Source organism: Lygodium microphyllum, chromosome 16 (assembly GCF_053477565.2).
Source record: "Lygodium microphyllum isolate KBCC chromosome 16, Lygodium_microphyllum_v1.1.10, whole genome shotgun sequence".
Lineage (NCBI taxonomy): Eukaryota > Viridiplantae > Streptophyta > Polypodiopsida > Schizaeales > Lygodiaceae > Lygodium > Lygodium microphyllum.
The window spans coordinates 73,790,772-73,807,760 of NC_141150.1; positions in this window are offsets into that span (position 1 = coordinate 73,790,772).

A 16,989-nucleotide genomic window follows, 5' to 3' on the forward strand; every position below is an offset into this window, starting at 1 on the left:
TGGTTAATAACACTCTACTCAATGTAGTGGGAAATCAGAAATTAAAGTCGAAAGGGTCACAGCCACTCTCTTTCTATTCCCATACTATGAGTTTTGTGTTCCACTCTTCAGGGAAACAACCTTCTCTTGGAGGGATGGGTGCTTTTGGGGCCGTTGTTGGTTGAGCTTTCAGTCTCCTCTGTGCATGGTCCAACATGTTTGTTATCTTCCTTCTAATCTCTGCTTTTCTTTTAGTAGTGGTGTCTACCTCCTATTGTACTTCAGGCTGTGGAGAGGGAGGCTATGGGACTATCTCCTTGTCTTATTACCCCATTTCAAATTGGCCCTGCATCTTTAGTCGACCTTTGCATCTCCTCTCCCCATTGCTCTTGTGGCTCTCCTTCCTTGGGCCCTACTACTTGTGCTTGGATGTGCAACATGTATCTCAAAGCCCTATGGGCAATCTCCAGTTTTCTCCTTAATGATTTAACGGCCTTCTCCTCTTTTGATTGTGTGGCATCTAAGAGAGTGTTGAGGAAGGCACATTGTTGGGCTTCCAAGCTTATTTTTGTGGCCTCTACCATGCTTTTTGCTAACACTTTGTCACCTTTTGCAAGGGCTCGTCGGCTTGCTAATTCTCTTACACTTCCTTCACTCCTACCCACCCATTCATCTGCTCTTCTTTCATCTCTTCCAAGCTTTCATTATGCCTTTGGGCTAAGGCCCTTATTCTTTGCTCTTGCTCCTTGATTTCTCTTTCTAGTCTCTTCTGCTCTTCTAGCTCCACATCCAACCTCCTCCAATTTGTCCATATTTTCTTGGTACCTTTGGGCTCTCTCTTCTTCTTTGGCTATGAGCTCCTCCATGGCGTCCTGGACCCTCTTCATCTGCTCTTGTAGTTCTTCTTATTGTAGGATTAGGAATTTAGGAGCTTGTACCCCCTTTGAAGTCCCATAAGCTCTTGATTCTTGTGTTCAAGTTTCCTTCGCTAGTTGTCCTCTTGCTCCTCCTTAGCCTTGAGCTCCGCCTTTAGCTCACTTATTTATTGTTGATACCTCGCTACGTGGCAAGTTTTCTGGAGCTGGAAAGCCACTAATGCGTATTTCTCCACTTCTAACTTGGCCATAGCCATATTCTTTTCCTCTTTTTCTCTCTCCAGCTTAGAAAAGAGTTCCTTAACATAATCATCATAAATTGTAGATGATGGCAGTGTTGTACATATAGTCATTGTGGATGCTTCTACCTTCAGTCTCTTAGGATCTTGTCATGATTCTGCATTTGTAGCAGCTGTCGATCTCTTTATTCCCATCACTGAGGTTCCTCCACTTGTATCTTGAGCTATATTTTTGTTGACTAGAAACTGCACTTAGGCCATGAGGTTATTGGTGTCTACTGTAGTTGAAGTGCCTTGGGTGAGTGTAGAGACTGGGGTGGTAGGCACTAGGACATGTGGAATAGGGTCAATCAAACCCTTGCCCTTGCCTTCTGCTCTAATGGGGGTGGCATGATTTTTGACACTTGGGAGCTTGTCCTCAGGCCTTCTTCTCTGTGTGGGCTCATGGCAGCCAGCTCCTCCTCTCTAGAGGGTCCTCTTTTTCTCTTCTTTTGAGCTCCTCAGCCTCTTCGTCTACTTTTATCTTTCTTTCTATTTTTGCGTCCTTGGATTCCCTTTGGGCCTTGAGGTAGTTAGCTCTTTCTTTCTTCCTTCTCTCCTCTTTCGCTCTCCTTTGGGGGGCTTCCTTCTTCGACTTCTTGGCCCTTCTGTGGCTAGACTGTGTCTCCTTTGGGAGGGTTTCCTTCTTCTACTTCTTGGCCCTTTCGTAGCTAGACCACATCTCCTATTGTCCTTCTTCATTACTCATAGTTCTCTCATCGGACTATTCCTACTCTTGTTGCAGAGGGACCTGTCTGGTGTTTTGCCAACTCCTTCATCATCTTGTGCTTCCCCCAATGCCTCTCTGATGATGGCAATCAAGACCCCACCAAATCTAGTGGTCGAGGCCTTAGACAATGACTTCTTCCTTGCCTTGGAGGATGGGGACTCTCCACCCACGAGTCTTCCACCTATAACCAATGCATAGTTGAAGTCTCGATGGTCTTCCACACGAAGCCGCTTAAGTTCACTTCATCAAAAGATTTGGCTGCAATGCTTTCCACCATTAGCACATTGATCTTGCTCATCAATGCATTGTACCTTTGGTTGGAAAACAAGGCATGCAGGCTTGTAGCTGGACTTCTGGGTTGGGGATATCAACTAAGCTGATGCCATCATTGGTGTGGACTAGCACTTTGTCCATTCCCAACATGTTGTACACATTCCTTTTCGACCGCTGTCTTTCAACTTTGTTGGCTAGGCTCGATGCTCTGTCAAACTAGCTCTTACGTCATGCCTTCTCGCAAATTAGTACATGGGTAGCTAGAAGTCGAGTCTTCAATAGGCATTCTATCTCAACTAGGCATTTTATCCATGCCTCCTTTCCACCCCATCTCTCATGAGTGGCCACTCTCAAGCTTGGGACAAAGAATTCTATTGGTAAAATGGTGTCAATTCCGTAGGTCAACCTAAAGGGAGTCGATCCTACAGCCATTTTATAGGCTATTCGATAGGTCCATAATGCTGCCATTAGCTTGTTATCCCAATCGTTGTGCAAAGCAAAGACAACTTTGGTCAAGACATTCACTAATATCTTATTTGTAGATTCTGCTTGGTCGTTTGCTTGAGGGTAGTAAGGCAAGGATTTTTTATGTACGATAAAAAAGGTAGACAGAAGGTGAGCAATCACTTCATCGATGAAATGTGTGCCTTGATCACTAACTAGTTCAATGAGGCAGTCAAATCGCGAGATCACCTTCTTCCACATAAACTTACATGTAGTTCTAGCATCGTTCTTTCTAGTGGCTTGTACTTTTGCCCACTTTCTAAGGTAGTTGGTAGCATTTATGATGTACTTGGCCTGCGAATATTGTACTGTGGGATTAATTGGCCTGATAAAGTCAAATTTCCATTTTTTGAAAGGCTGCCTTGTAAAGATTGGGGTTAACTCCATCTCATCCTTGCCAACAGGTACCTTGGTCCATTGGCATTCATCACAGTGCTTTACAAATTGCACTGCGACTTGAAAAAGTGTAGGCCACCATAGTTGAGACTATAGCACCTTGTAGGCCGTCGTGTCTCTGTTGAAGTGTCCTCTAACAATTTCACTATGTGCTTCTACAGGTACATCATGCATTTCATGCTCACACACACACACCTATGTAGCAAGCTGTCCTACCCTAACCTATAGAGTTGTCTTGCTATCAATTGATAGGGTTGTACCTTGAGGATGAGTCTCCTAAGTTGGGCCTTTTCAATGGGTCTTTCGGGTAGTCTGTGTTTAAGCACTTGGACTATGTCATCTGCCTAGTATGGCATCAAGTCGGATCTAAACAAATCTTTATCACCAGACAAGTTAATGAGATGCACATCTAGCAAATCATTTGGCAATACCCTATCTAGCAACTTCTCTTGTAGGTATGTCGGACATGTGGTCAGCCATGTAATTTTGTTTTTCCTTGCGCACAACCACAAAGAAGTCAAATTCTAACAGCAAAGGTAACCATCGAGTAATGCATCTTGTAGTACAAGGTTTATTAACAAGGTAGAGTAAGGTTTGATGGTCAACAAAGAAAGTAAAAGGCATAGCCAATAGATAATGCCAAAATTTATTCATAGCAAACACCATGGCTAAACCTTCTCTCTCTATTGTGGAATAACTCATTTCGGTGTTCGTGAGTTGTGTGCTAGCGAAACTCACTAGTTAGTCTAGATTGTGTTCGTCGGGCTGACACAACATTGCTCCCATGGTAAACTTCAAGGCGTCAATGTGGATATGGAAGGTTATGGTCCAGTTTGGGGCTTATAATATTCGTCAGAGCCCTTTTCAACTCTTTGTATCCACATTGGCATTCCTCGGTCCATTCGAACATTATTATAATTTTGTAGAGTGGTCTAGCGATTAACACATAGTTCAACACAAATTGCCGATAGTATCCTGTATGCCCTAGGAAGCATTGAACTCCCTTGTAGTTGGTTGGTGGTGGAAGGTCAAGAATCACCCTAACTTTCGAGAAGTTAGTGGCAATGTCATTCTTGGATACCACATGCCCTAGGATGCATCCATGCTTTACCCAGAACTGGCACTTAAGGGGGTTCAACGAGAGACGATATAGCTTGCATCATTCAAAGACTACGCAGAGTTTGTCTAGGTGTTCTTTTCAACTCGAGTGAACACATAGGTCATCAACAAAAGCTTCTAACTCCCGTCGGAGCATGTCCTTGAAGATGGTACACATGAGCTATTGAAATGTGGCTGGATTTGTCAGCCCAAAGGGCATGATTATGTAGGCAAAGACACATCACTTGGTAGCAAATGCAGTCTTATGCCTGTCATCAGGATGCACTTGCATTGATTGATGGAGGTTCATCAGTGAACATAATGATGCATGTGACAATGAAGGATTTAGGCTTGCAAGGTATGCAACCTACAGAGTGGCCTATCAGAATGGCAGGCGAAAGCAGAATTAAGCCTTTGGGCATTCTCCCATATGTGACAACAACCCTAATAGGAAGAGACTATTGGTTGATCTATTTGGCCGTAAACCAGAATCTTACAGGACCTCATATCCTCTGTTGCTAGAAAGACCATGGATTTTTGAAGCAAGGGCACATATGGATTGGTTCAAAGGAACCCTAATCTTAGGCAGAGGACCCAACAAAGTGGTGCTGAAGTTGTATGGCTCACAAAAAGATAATGGACCCACTTCCATTGAAGTCTTCACAAACTCCTCTAACAAAGTAATAGATGGCATACAAGGAGACAAAGAGGTTGTCAAATAGATATTTTCCAAGAAAACAGAGGCATACTCCCTGACAGTGGACACTATAAGCCAACTCTCGAAAGAAGTAAAGTCTTTGTCAATGGGTAAATACCTTCTGTCTGAACCTGGAATGACTTGAGCAGTCATCTCTAACAGTGAGATAGAGGCATGGATGTACTATTCTCCCTGCTACATGGCCCTACTAGAGATAGAGACAGAAGCAGGGTCAGAGCCAAAGACAAGGACAAAGATAGAAGCAGAAGCAAAGGTAGAGGATACATGGAGCCTCAAGAGAGACACCAAGGAAAAGGGGTTTCTACTACAAGAAAATCTATCTTGTAACATCAACAAGCTTGTTTTTATTTTCTTTATGTGATCAAAATAAAGAAAACAACAAATCTTCACGCAACAACATAGTAGATATCTCCCACGGATTTGATAGAATCAACCATAATCTTCAATTTCTTCACATAATCCATCAATAGAACAAGGAACATAAAGGAATATACCATTTTTTGAATGGAAATAATCACATAGTATTCATTTTCATTGTCTTCATAGTTCTCTCTCTATCTCTCATAGTAGATTTTGTTTTTAGGCATAGAACTGAGTTTCTCTCACTTCTCTCTCTCACATAGTCTTGATCTCTCAACAATACATAATAGCCTCACTACAATACTCAAGAATGGCACTTAATTCTCCTCTCTTGGTTGTGGATACACCTCCCAAAAGGTATGTTTGATGCGAAGAGGCACCAGAGACATCATAGTGTCTTGTGAGATCTGGCTTTTGTCACTGTTCTTCTGTAACCTTTTGTGAATCTCCAGCAGCTACTTCTTCACGTCAATTAGCTTGAATAGAGCTTCCATTAATCCTTTCCTAAAACAAAAACACTTTCCAAAACATCCATACATCCAATATAACACTCAATAGAAACAAACAGAATAGACCACAGAGCAATAAAAATACTAAATAACAGAACCACAAAACCTTACAGAAGATCAATAGAGACCATAAAAACCAAAATAAAACCAATTCAATCTTTCATAAAACTTTTAACACAACCTCAACCATCTCTCAAAACATTCATTCAACCATCTCAACTACCAAAACAGAAGCAAAACATAAGAAAATCAGACCTTATAGAACCAAACATAAAAAATTACAGAACCCTACATAACAATATATCCTCATCAAAAGCCATCATAAACCCTTCAGACATACTCAAACCATTTCAAACACTTCAAAAAATCTTCAAATTCAAGTAATCCATCACCAAAAACAACCATTTAACAACAAAAACAACAAAAAATCAGCCCCAAAAACATATCATTTCAGCACTCAACAATACAACAGAGAGTTTGTTGTCGCCCCATATAGAGGTGGAAACAGAGTCTAAGGACGATGATGACATTGTAGAAGAAGATTATGAAAGCGAATTGGAAGGATCTATCAAGCCTGAAGAGGATACAAATGAGTGCAAAGTTCTAGAGGTTCCAGATGTTGAAGCTCCCATGCTGTTAGACTGAATGACTCTGGTACCCTTTGTATTGACTAATGAATCACATCATATGAAAAATATCCATAAGAAACGGATTAAGCAGAATAAGCCTTCCTTTAGTAGTGTATCTTGTCGCCCGAATCTACCCTTTTCAAGAAAGAATGATGATGATGCACCTTGCCAACAACCACGAGTTCTACAACCCAAATAGAACTTTGGATGGTCCTACTATGTGACGTTCCTAGAGGCATCCTCAAAAGATGAGTCCTTGAGCCAAGAAATAACTAATTTTCAAACCAAACCTGAAACAACCCTAATACCGTTTTAGCATGCCAAGGTGCAAGTAGGGTCCTCATTGAAAAAGGAAGTCGATTCTAGTGGAGCATTGGATGAGGAGACAATTTCCTCGAAGGAGTCAGATTTGTATCCAAAAACAATTCATGGGACCTTCATCTATGAAGTAAAAGGTGAAAAGCAATTAACTTTCATGGATGTTGATGGCACTGAATGTACCTGAAGGTGTGTATCAATCTTCCAGAAGAAGATCTATTGATCATGCATGACCTTTTGAAGGAGAACTTGGAGTGTTTGCATGGTCCTATAAAGATCTAAAGGGGATTGATCCTATGGTATGTTAGTATCACATTGACCTTGAGCCTAATGCCAAGCCAATGAGGCAAAGGCAAAGGTGTATGAATCTAAATTACTCTGCCCTAGTGAAAGCTAAATTATTGAAGCTCCTTGAAGTTGAGTTTATCTATCTAGTGGCCAATAATGAATGGTTTTCATTTTTGAAGCTCCTTGAAGATGAGTTTATCTATCCAATAGCCAATAGTGAATGGGTTTCAGCCATCGTGGTAGTATCCAAGAAGAATGGAAAGCTGCAAATATGTGTGGACTTCTAAAAGCTAAACTCCAAGACTAAGAAATATCATTTTCCTATCCCTTTCACAGACTAATTGTTGGACACAGTGGTTGGACATGAACTCTATTTCCTCTTGGATGGATTCAACAGATACAACCGAGTCTAGATCGCAGAAGAAGATCAATCCAAAACAACTTTCATAATAGAATGCAAAACTTATGCTTACAGAGTGATGTCGTTTGCGCTGAGGTATATCTAGATAACTTTTGTGTTTATAGCCTAATCTGTGAGCATTGGGGATACCTGAAGCAGTGCTTTGACAGATGTTGAGAGTATGGGATCTCTCTTAACCTCAACAACTGCATCTTCAAAGTCTCTTCAAGAATTCTTATGGGCCATAGTGTTTCTGCACAAGGGATAACAAAACCCTACCAAGATCGAGAAGATTACAACTTTAATAGTGCCAACCAACCTCAAACAGTTGAGGGGATTCCTTGGCCACGTGGGCTATTACAGAAGGTTCATTGCATGCTTTGCAACAGAGGAAATCCCCTTACATAAGCTCTTTAGGAAAGATGAAGAGTTTACATGGACTATTGATTGTGACGAAGTGTTCAACACCTTGAAATAGTGTCTGATTGAAACACCCATCTTGCAAACTTTTGATTGCCTCAAGGAATTCCATGTGAACATTGATGCATCATTTGAAGGGTTAGGAGCACTCCTACGTCAAAAAGTCTCCTCGAAGTTAGATCAACCTATCTATTATGTAAGCCAAAAAGTAAGTAGTAGAGAAAGAAACTACACAGTGACGGAGCTCGAATGCCTAGCAATGGTGTTTGCCTTGGAGAAATTTTGACACTACCTACTGTCGACACACTTCAAATTCTATGTGGACCATGAGGCATTGTCCTTCTTGATGATCAAAGCAGATGTGAAGGGAAGAATGATGAGATGGCTCCTTCTATTCTAGGAGTTTGACTTTAAAGTGGTTACCAAGCCTAGTCGCTCCCATGTCCTAGTTGATCATCTATTAAAATTCATTAGAGTGACGAAGAGAAGTAGGATGACTCGAACTTCCCTGATGCTTCCCTCTTTCTAGTCAAAACTGTAAACCCATGGTATGAAGACATAGCTAACCTCTTGGTGGCTACTCAACAATATCCTCATGGTATCACCAGCCGTGAGAAGAAGAAGCTTTTGTTGGAATCAACTCCCTACATCTTGTTAGATGGCACTCTATACAAGAGAGGCAAGGATGAAGTACTGCGAAGATGTATGATAGGAGACAAGATTGGGATAGTTTTGAAAGCATGCCACGATGAGCCATGTGGAGGACACTTTGCTAGAGAAGTGTTAACCTCAGCATAAGAAGAAAGCAAAATAAGTGGAAAAGCACAAGTTGAGTCACCTAAAAGAGGTGGCCTAGAAGGAAATCAGACACAACGGAAGAAGCAAGAAGGAAAACGACTAAAAGTACAAGGGTAGCCTCAAAAGATAAGTCAAAGGCAGAAGCACATTTTTAAAATGCAAGGCACTCATAAAACTTTTGTAAAAGAGTCCTAGGCTCCCTCCTGTGCAAATTGTAAAGGGTATAAGGGCATGGGTAAAGAGAAAGGGCGACTAGAAGGGAATGGGAAAAGAGGACCTTGCCATAATGGCCAGTCATGTAAAAAAGGAGATGGGTGCCCAAAGGGATGAGGGCTTTGTATATAAACTCAAAAAGTGAATGAGAAGCTCATTCTTTGGTATGTGGCAAAGTAGAATCTTCCTCTGTCTCATTCTCTTCTCTTGCTTGCTTGTGAGTTCTTGAGGGAGGGAGTGTGAGTGAGTGAGGGAGTGAGTGTGTGAGGTTGAGGGATCATGGTGGTGAAGCCCTCCATCATCTCCTCTCTTTTTTTTCTCTTCTCTTCCCTTTTCTCACCTCACGTGTGGCTATGGAGGATAGAGCTTGGAGGTGGAGGCTTGAGGTTGCTTGAGCTCACATCATGAATCATAGAGCTATATCGGTGTGCTCGAAGGAGGAGGGCACTCAATTGGGCATCAAGGTAAGCTCATTACACTTGTAGGGAGGGATAGCGCATTGGCTATGTGAGAGATAGCCATTAGTGCTCAGTTGAAATGCTTGAAGGAATAAGTGGTCCATGGGTCTTGGCAATTGAGCGCATGAGCTTCCATTACATTTTGGTTCCATTTTCGGGCCCAACGGATTCAAGCTTGAGTACTTGTGCGCTTCGAATTGAGCATCAAAGTAGGGTTTGAACCAATGCTCTTCATAGGTAGGAGACTTGAGAGTTTAATCTTCAAAACAAGTAAGTATTTTGTGTTGTTGATGATTAGGCAAGTAGGAGGAAGCATTTTAGTTTTTTGTTTTGAATTTCTATTGCATTTAGAGTAGATCAGGACCAATAACTTGTAGGGAAAGAGTAGGGTTTTGCTATTGTGAAACATGCCCAAATAGGGCACATATCAGGGGAAAAGAGTGCTTGAAGAATTTATGTCATTAGGAGAATGATGGGAAGGGTCTATGGCCTTATTCGGGGAAGGGTTTATAACCCAAGAGACCAAGGAAGAGCTCATTTTTGTACTCTAGTGAGAGAGAGAGAGAGCTTGAGAGAGAGGGAGAAAGTTGCAGGTACAGGATGAATTGAGCGTGTTGATTTCGAGCTTGATCTTATAATCCAGGTATCTCCAGGCCTTCCTTGTGTTCTAATCAATAGTTCTGAAAGGTTACATGTTAGGTGGCAAACCCTAGGGATCTCTAGCATCAATCACGCAAAGATTCATGGTTACACATGCCACAGTCGAACCAATAGCTTACTTTCGACTCCCAGAGTTAGAGGACTAGTTAGGACTAAGACAGTTGGACCAATGCCATTCAAAGGATATTGTGTCCAACTAGAAAACTCCACTTGGACATGCTATTTGGACCATTTTGTGGTGAGTCGGACACGCCCAATCGAACTCGGGTCCGACTCGCAGAGTTGGACCGGTTGGACCAATTGACTTGGACAGTCCGAGTTGTGCAGACCACCAGAGTCGCAGACTGTTTGACTATGGGAAACGGACCAACAAGGCAAAATAAAACTGGGGCAAATTTACTAGCCTCTGACACCAGACTACCTAAAATTGACCTTGGAACACCTCGATATAAATGATTCGGCTTATAAGAGCCAAGAACACAGGAAATCATGACCTATGGCCTAAGGGCAGACTCTAGTGCCCTAAACGAGGGCCCAACCCCACTTGGACCCAAAACCAACTCTTAGACCATAAAATTACCCTGACCGAGTAGAGGGGAGCAGTAGACACCCTAGACAATTCTTACGGGTAGCTAGGGAATGCACCTAGAGCCATATTAGGCCGTGAACAAAAAAAGGGGGGATAGTGTGAGTTGCATTTTTTGTTTTGCATTCGCATCCCACATCGATTTTATCACTTAAAATACACTAAAAAACTGAGAGCTTGATTTTTCACAGTGCAGGGAAGAGAGTACACACACACACATCCATTGAGTGCATTTAAGTTGAGGAGTGTTTGTAAATAACAAGGAACTCACTCAAACATAATAACTTGAATGAACTCACTAGTAAGAGAAGACTCGGAGACATAGCTGGGTGATTGAAACCCCAAGCATAGGACCCACTTGAAAATGCAACAATAGGGAAGCTAGGCGTAGCAAGGACAGATTCCATCAAAGAAGTGAATCTACTTGACCTAATCAATCTCATCAACAACTTGGTGGAGCATGAGACCGCAAACATGGCAGAGTCAAGTACTAACCACGGATGGATAAAGGGCTTGACCTAGGCGGCTTCCCAGTAGCTAGTCGCCACAAATGATTTACAGATGCGGATAGACCACCATGGTAGGATGTCCGCAAATATCATAGCGGACCTAGAAGAGGAGAGAAGACTAGCACTGGAAGTTTTGCACGGTATAATAAACTACAATAGGGAGCAGCAAGCCAAGAACTTGTAGCAGAGCATAGAAATGCAAGAGATCTAGTGAGCCCTAGCAAGCATAAATAGGATCGACCCAAAGGCAGAGAGGGAAAGGGCGCTAGAAGGAGATCTTACCCTAAGTGAGATTCTCATGAAGCGAGTGCTAGACAAGGCTTCCACCGAGCAAAGTGCCAGTGCAATGGCAACCTCATTGGTTGCAAGATTAGGGGTTAGTCAGGGCTCCAAGAGCCAGTCTAAAATCCCAATAGTCATGAAGCAGCTAGACAAGTACCAGCCAAACGATGACCCATATAGCTTCATAGAGCAAGTCTGCGGTACTTAGTAGATAAAGGTAGGACTTGGTACACGAGTCTAAACGCTATCCACTGAACTGACTTTAACAACCCCAAGAGTCTCTTCATTAAGAGATTCTCTGAGCTTGGGTACTTCGAATGTCAAGCAGAATGACAAGAAGGACATAAGAGACAACGTCACCCATGTACAGAGTCTCTTCAAGAGGATCCCAAATAGTGAGTGACCACCAAAAAGAACAGTCTCCATGGTCTTCATCAATGGAATACGGAGCGAAGAGCTCTACAAGGCCTTGGAAAGCAACTTGAGCTTGCAACGAGATGCGCTGGCTAGAGTATTTGAAGAGGACATTAGAGTGGATGACCAGCTCAGGGAGAGAAACTCCAAGAGCTTGAATCGGGAGGAGACTATCTCTAGGAACTCCAAGAGAGATTCGATGACAAGTGAAAAATCAAGCCCAAGTACTCAAGATAAAGGCAAGGGTACTAACTCAAGCTAGGAGCTAGCAGAGATGAAGATGGAGCTAGCTAGATTATAAGAGATGATGAGACGACCAACATGCCCTCATGTCCAATGCATGCATTGTGGGGGAAATCACTTGCTAGCTAAGTGTCAGGACCCTCGGTCCCGACCTTGTGCCAATTGTGGTAGGTTCGGCCATGATGCCATGCATTATAGACTGCTGAGTAGGAGACTCTCCTACTTGCAACCATATAATCAACCATAGCTAGCAAATAGGCCCCAAAAATTCTTCAGAAGGGGAGTCCCATTGGCTCTCATATCACCCAATGATGCCAAGCCAATCATTCCTAGGATGGATATAAATCTTACGAGTATACCTAGACTATATGGACCCTATGTGACCCATCCACCAAGTGATGCTCCAGTCCACTATGTGGAGGAGTCAAATGATGAAGAGCCTTACGTACACCCTTTCATCTTGTATGGTGAAGAGGGCAATGAGTCCTTATGGACTACCGACCAGTACCAGTGATGGTGTTATGTAGAGGCTTAGGAGGGCAGACCCAAGAGCCAATCACATGTTGAACTTGCGATCACCCATGACATATCTCTTTGCACTGCCTTGAAAGGGAACAAGCAAATCAAGACCTAAGATGCGCTGAATGTGGAATCACACATCTCTTTGTTGATTTCTCTAGATGAAAGCCATCCTCTAACTCGACAAATGAGCCATCAACCCCATTGGGGTTGTTTAGTGTTAAGAAGCTCGATGGGGAGGCCATGCCTATCCCCTTACATGTCATGACCAACGCACAGACAAAGCAGACTAGCTTATCATTGCTAGGGCCTAGCAACTTAGACATAGCTTCAATTGAAAAGAGAAGTCGTAGGAGAAGGAGGAAGAAACTGGACAAAAAGGTCACATTGAAAATAGAGAGTGCCACAACGCTGCCTGTGGGGAGGAAAGTGACAGACACAAAAGCAAAAATGTCAGTCCCAAGGAAGGCTAAGAGGGAAGTGCGAAGGCAACTCGAAGCCATAAAGAAGGTGAAGAAGTAGGTGAAAGAAGCCTAGGAATACTTAAAAGATGTTGAGCCCATATTGGAGGATGAGATTGATGATCTCTCAAGCATAAGCATGACGATGTCACCTCCATAACCAAAATCGAGAGATGCGGCTGCACCACAAATAGTGCCACATAAACAAAGCCTAAATGCTGCGAGCCAGCGAAGCAGCCAAGGCCATTGGCCAACAAGTGCAGGGACAGGAGAGCGGCAAGCAGCTAGCAATCTTCTCACCTCACTGGTAACCGCCCCTATGATGCTAAGCCTAGGAGATTTGCATAAGTAGCATTTGCGGATGTGGCAAGAGCTGAAACAGTGGGTTGAAGGATCAATGGGCAGGGTGCCATCGACTTGCACAAATACGACATAGAAACACAGATACCAAGTGTGATGATGCACTCAATGCCAAAATCCTTACACGCCAATGCTTTCTAGGAGGGCACTGAAACACATGTTGACTTGTTGGTCTTAGCTCTAGGGAGGAGACATGTCGAGACCTAGGAGATGATGAGTAGTTGGACAAAGATAGCTCTAACGATGAATATGAGGACTGCTGTTCCTTCAGTGAGATGAGAGTGAAGGAAAAATTGACACGATAGAATACAACACTAAAGGACATGTGATAGAGCAAATACGAGCAGATTCCAAACCATGCGAGGGAGATGCCTTTAGAATTGAAAGAGGAGTCATGCGCATGGATTGCGATCGTACCTGGTTGGAGCACGTAGGTGCAATAGACTTTGAGCAAGCAAACCTAGCCCAACCGAGTGGGTGCTGCGCCATTGCTTAAAACTGATTCACCATCGGAGCTACGAACATCGAGAGAGACTCCCTCTTCTAGCAAAGACAAAGAGTTCAATTCCAAATCGAAAGTAAGCTCAGATAGTGATCCCAAGATACCTCAACCTTGATCAAGTGAGAGTATGTGCATGGAAATTAATGACTATGCAAAAGAGTGTTACTGAGTGAAAATGAGTGCATGTAGGGTGATAGTGTATGAAATAAGAGTGCATTGTGTGAATGAGAGCCTTCAGGTGCATGATTCAATGGGCCAATTTCACATCCATGATGCACATAGGTTCTAATTGACATGTGAATAAGAGGGTGAATGTGCATGATTAAGTGACAATTATGTATGATAAGCTAGATGAACTTGTGCAAAACTAGTTGAGCATGACACATAGTTATGCAAAATTGGTTGATCACACTACAAGGGAAGGGGGGAATAGAGATGCTAAGTTCCACTGTAAATTATTTGCGTCACTATTTGCGTCGCAAATGTGATGCAAATAGCAACGGTATCTAGATAAAAAAAACGCGGTTGAAACTCGAGCGCGGCATTTTGCGAAAGAGTTTGTGAAAGAGAGAGCGAAAGAGGGAAGGAGAGAGAGAGAAAGAGACAAAGAGAAGGAAGGAGAGCTTCTCCCTGCCATTGCCACCACTGCTGCCTCGTCGCCATTCGCAAAGAAGAGGAGAAAGTATAAGAAGAGCGAAGAGGAGCCGTCGCGAAGAGCAGACAGAGAATCCATCTTTGAGCCTTTGTGGTGAGTACGTTGCTCCCTCTTGCTTTGTTCTTGTTCTTTCTCCTTTTCTTTTGTTTGTTTTTGTTGAGAATGAGGTGCATTGAGGGAGAAAGAGAGGAAATGAGAGAGGGAGAGCAAGAAAGGAAAATGAAGAAAGAACAAGAGAGAGAGGGAATAAACATGAAACATAATAAAGAAAGAGAGAAAGAGAGAGAGAGAGGGAGGGAGGGAGGGAGAGAGGAGAATGAATGAGAAAACAAGAGGGGGTAGAGAAAAACAAAGAGAGACCATAGTCATGCAAGAGGATATTTCATGGTTAAAAGCTTGGTGAAAGAAAATCCCTACACCTTGACACATCACAAGGGCCATTGCACTTGAGAAGGAGTAACCAAGTCTTCACTAATGGAAAGCTCAACTCAACTCACTTGTTTGGACACCTTTAGAGTGTCTTCAGAGTGCCAGATAGAGGCAAAAGAGATTATGCCAACACTTTGATATGCTCACTTCCAAAGTAAGTGCTAAAGATTCACTTCATACCTCGAGAAGTGAACTTGAGTAGTCAACCTAAATCTATTCTTAAGCTCACTTGGAACCATTTGGTGAGAATAACTTGAGTGGAGGCAGTACTAATAGTGATAGTTAAGCCCTTGGACCTCATGCAGCTAGGTCATCAAAAGCGACTGCATCTAAGAGATGACAACCCTAAGAAGACTAGGATCTCACCTTAATTAGCCTACAAAATCACTCACAAGTGGTTGGATCATCAAAAAGAGAGTTTACACATTGTGTAGTGTTGTAAAAAATGTGATTGAATGCTTGTTTCCATATGTCATAATTGAATTGGAAGTTTGAGCACCATCGTCATGAAGGTACTTGCATTTATATTGAATTACATTGATTGTGGAAAACAAAAGTCTAGTTGTGCATGGTGCATCTATATACACTTGCAAGTTAGAAAAATTGCAAATTTCTAATAAAGGAACACAAGATACATAAATAAATAAATCACAAAATACATAAAGAAATTTGAGAAATAGAGAGACCAAATATTGATTGACTCTAGAAAGCCCTACAATCATAGCTTAGACAAAGAAAATACAAGGTGAAAAATGGACAAGAAAGAGAGAGAGAAAGAGAGAGAGAGAAAGAGAGAGAAATAGGAGAGCACAAAACGAAGAGCGCAAGGAAAGGGAGAGAATCAAATAAATGGGGAGAAAACTAAGATGACAGCTGTCGTTAATTTTGTTGAGTTACAAGAGAAGAAATCCCTTCTCAAATAAATTTAGAAAGAAAAAGAGACTGAGAACAAAAAACAATTATTTGTTGTAATGTAGACAAAATAGAAAATGATGAAGGTCGTGATGTTCAAGATCGTGAGGCATATCTTAAATCAGTGTGTCCCGTGTCTTTGCTCTCAATGCAAGCTAGCAATCAGACAAAAGCGTCGCTTGTCTATAGAACACGTATGATGCTTCGGCAAATTTCAATCAGAGATCATTGATCAAGGGATCTCAGACTATGAGCAAATGGTAAGAAGCGTGTGTATCAATCATGCATTATATTCACAAACTAATTGAATATCATATACAACAACATTGGATGTGACCGTAAAATTTATACAGAGAGGTGATGTCTCATCCCAAGGAGGAGTGCACCTATTGCGGCCAGTTGGAAGAGTTTGTGGGCGTGGGATGGATGGAGTTCCTGAGCCAATCCACCACTTGGAAGGCATTACCTAGTCTATACCGTCAATATCAGAGGAGACAGATAGCCTTTTAGACTTTCCTACAATCTTGAAGCATGAGATGGAGGCAATGATTGATGCATTAATGCCCATGAATACCGAGACATGTAATCCACTTAGAGAGGAAGCATCCATACCATTATATGATGGGTGCCAAGTATCTCAGATGCTACTTGCACTCCTAATAAGTGTGCAAGCAAAATACAGGTGGAGCGATGCGAGTGTGACCAAGTTGTTCAGGTATCTTCTATGTACACTTCGTTGATTACATATTACCACTTGCAAATACCATGCTTGAGTGTGGTGATGATGCACGGCATGTTTTACGAAAGCTTGGCATGGACTACAACAACATCCATGCATGTGTCAACAATTGCGTGCTGTTTTGAGGAGAGTACGAGACTTTGGAGACATGTCCAAAGTGTGGTGCTCAGAGGTATCGACATGACTTGCAAGGGCAAACCATCCCTTAGAAAGTTCTTAGACACTTTCCACTTATCCCCTGAATACTTCACATGTTTCATAAGTCAGGCATGGCGAGCTTGACAACGTGGCATGCGCAGAATAGATCCACAAATGAAGTCCAACGAATTTCAATGGATTCACGCACATGGAGCCACATTGACTCTACCTTTCCAAGCTTTGCATGCGAGCCAAGGAATCTCTGACTCGGTCTTGCTATGGATGGAGTGAACCCATTTAATCTCCGCTCAACATCTTACAGTGTGTAGCATGTAG